Raw genomic sequence first — 3,471 nt, 5'->3', positions numbered from 1 at the left:
CATGACCTTATGTTTTCTTTGAAGTTAACATAATGTGGATGTTGAGGGTCTGACAACAGAGATCGTAAGTATGAAGGAAATTCTCTTCTAATTGGAGGCAGGACTTACCCTTTATGGCAGCAACTTTTAAATCATCCGTCTGACGGTCACTCTGAAGCAAAATGTTTGGTTCTACAAAACTGACACAATGTGCTCATATCACCACAGTTATGAACTGAAACATTCTCTTCATTATAAATATGATTATTTACTAAATTTACACGATTTCCAACTCTTCACACAACTCTCATGGCGTTCGCCTTCATCTGCCTTCGATTATTTCTCCATTCTTCCATTTCAGTATTAATTAATTTTTCCATTCTTCTCATCATTCACTCTCTGCAAACATTTGCTTCTTCTTCAGTTTCATTCTCTAGTCTTAGTCTCTCTTTCTATCATAAACCCCCTCTCCTCTCTGCTGTCTGCTTTTCTGTTTCACCTAGGTGCCTTTGCAATGTTCTCTCTCTTTCAATTTCTCTCCTTTGGGCTGCTTGCTATTCAGCTTCATCTTGTCACCTCTGTAATGCTCTCATTCTTAGCTCTTCCCACTTCTCTGCTGCTTACTCTTCTGCTTCATCTTGGTGCTTTGTGAAGCTCTTATTCTTAGATCTCTCCTCTCAGCTATTTGCTCTTCTGTTGCACCTTGGCACCTTTTGTGAGGCTTTTATTCTTAGATCTTTCTTGCTGCTTGCTGTTCTGTTTCATCTTGGTGCTTTTGTGCAATGAGGTTCTCTTTTTCCTTTTGACATCTCCGAGTCTGTCATCTTGCATCTTGTGCTCTTCTCTCTTGTCTCATTTCTTGTGATTAATTTAATAATATGTTTTTAATCTATTTTGTAATTTTCTTGCATCCAGTTCTTTCCGAGTGAGACTGACTGTTCTTCGCCTTTGTCTCTCTCTCTCTCTGGCTAACAGTCACCTTCTGTCTGTTTCATTCTCCAGAGCAGAAGAAAGAGTATCAGTGTATGGATAACAAAGACTATATACCGTAAATAAGTTATGAGAATACGAATGACTAAAAGTATCAGTGAACTGATAACAAAGACGATGTTTAGGGCAAGAGTTAGGGTTAGGGTTAGGGTTTAGATTTAGGGTTAGGATTAGGATTAGATTTAGGGTTATGCCAAAAACAGATGGCGTGTGTATTCTTTACCTCCGCCAACAAACACTATATACAGTAAATATACGCACACACATTGGAACTGAAATATTAGAGAAAATAATCTTCGTAAAATGTAAACAAAACATTTCGCTTGTGAAATGAGAACCCTTTGCAGCAACACTCTCTTTGCCACTTCCTCTCCCTCTCATCGCTATCACTTTCTCTCGCTCCCTCTCAGTCATGGCTATTACTCTCACTACTTCTCCTTCACTGAATTACTATTTTCTCTCCTCTCCCTTCACTTATACTACTCTTTCTCTTACTCCCACCAACTGCATGATTTTGGACAAATGTATATATATGTATATATAGATATAGATATATAAAAATACAACACTCATTATATATTAGATTGTGAGCCCTATGCTCTAACCACTGAGCCATGTGCTTTCATTTAACACCCATTTGTCATGCTGGCATGAGTTAGATGTTTTAACAGGCTCCATCAAGCCTCAAGGCTGCACTGAGCTCCAGTGCCAAGCCATGGCATGTTTTCTACAGCTGGTTGTCCTTCATAATTCCCAAATGTCTTGTATATATACAAAAAAGGCCGCTTTCCTGAATTCTGAAGTGAATATATTTTAACTCTTGGACAGGCTACCAGTCCATCACATGTGTACTCATTTTTGACAAATTAGCAGACTGGAGCAGTGTAAAATGAAGTGTTTTGCTCAAGAATACAATGCATCATCTGGTCCTGGAAATGAAACCACAATCTTACAATTCTGAACGAAAAATACTACGCTTCCACTATATATGTATGTGTGGAGGTGTCTGTATGTGTTTCTGTGTGTGTGTGTGTGTGTGTGTGTGTGTGTGTAAACACACAACTAGATGTATGTGTTTATTTAGTCATATTGAACTGTGTAGTATGCTTACTTATAATCCTACTTCAATGAGTTTTCCATAAATTCATCATAATTAAAATTTTGTTAATTCTTGTAGACATGAATATACAATGTTTCTTATGATTAATTTCAATTTATATTCTATAGTTTTAATCTTGGAAAATCACTTATATATTTATATATATATATATAATGAAAGCCCTTAATTATTTAATTTTAATTGGATACATTTCAAAATGTTATATAAACTTTATATTTGTACTTGAGGCAAGTAATGTTACTTGAGAAACATATATTCATAACAAGCAATCTCTCAGTAATCCTCATAATAGAACACTAAACATATCCATTCCAGAAAAAAATGTATAATTACTATGCAGTTTTATGTATAAATGAATAATACTGCATATAAATACATCAATGGGCAGGTTACAGATGTATGATACAGCAATTTTATAATTCACAATAAACTGCAATATTGAGAAGTAAATGAAAATTATTGTAATGTTTATTTTTGTTCTTAAATGACTAAAATGTTTCTTGGATGATGTAATTTTATGTATGTGTATGTGTGTGTTTCTTATTACTTTACTGCCCACAAGGGGCTACACACAGAGGGAACAAACAAGGACAGACACACGGATTAAGTTGATTATATCGACGCCAGTGCGTAACTGGTACTTAGTTTATCAACCCTGAAAGGATGAAAGGCAAAGTCGACCTTGGCAGAATTTGAACTCAGAACGTAATGGCAGACGAAATACCTCTAAGCATTTCGCCCGGCGTGCTAACGTTTCTGCCAACTCACCGCCACGTGTGTGTATGCTTCTATATACATATATATATATATATATATATATATATTATATGTTTTATATATATATATATATATATATATATATATATATGTGTGTGTGTATATATATATATATATTATAGTGTCTGGGAAGAGTCATTCTGTTTTAATGTCTTATTAATTAACACATTTACCAGGTCGATTCCCCCTCATTTATTTTTTCTAAAATTTTCGTTGCTTCTTGCAAACACTTCAATAGTTGTTGACCAGTCTATTTCTTGTACAGCATCCAGAGACTAGTTTCAGAACCATCGCTCTTCATCAGTATGGACCAGCTTGGCTTGCTAGCTGTCGATGCTTATTTGCCTATGAAAACTTATAGAATTTCAAGTGACGCTAGCTTTGCTGGGTGGAGGTGCTTATCTCCCTTGTTTGAAAACTTAAGGACATAGAACGCTTGTGTCACATAGCCAACTGGAAACGGTGTTTCCTGGGGCTAAATAGCAGTAGCATTCGTCCCTTTCCTGGGACTGCCACATTAAGTTGGCAACAAACCATCACTTTATCGTGCTGCTACTGTATAAGTCTGTCTGAGAGATTTAGAAATGCAATATTTCTAATTATAT

The sequence above is a fragment of the Octopus bimaculoides genome, chromosome 10, assembly GCF_001194135.2.
Source record: "Octopus bimaculoides isolate UCB-OBI-ISO-001 chromosome 10, ASM119413v2, whole genome shotgun sequence".
Lineage (NCBI taxonomy): Eukaryota > Metazoa > Mollusca > Cephalopoda > Octopoda > Octopodidae > Octopus > Octopus bimaculoides.
This window is presented reverse-complemented; position numbering follows the sequence as displayed.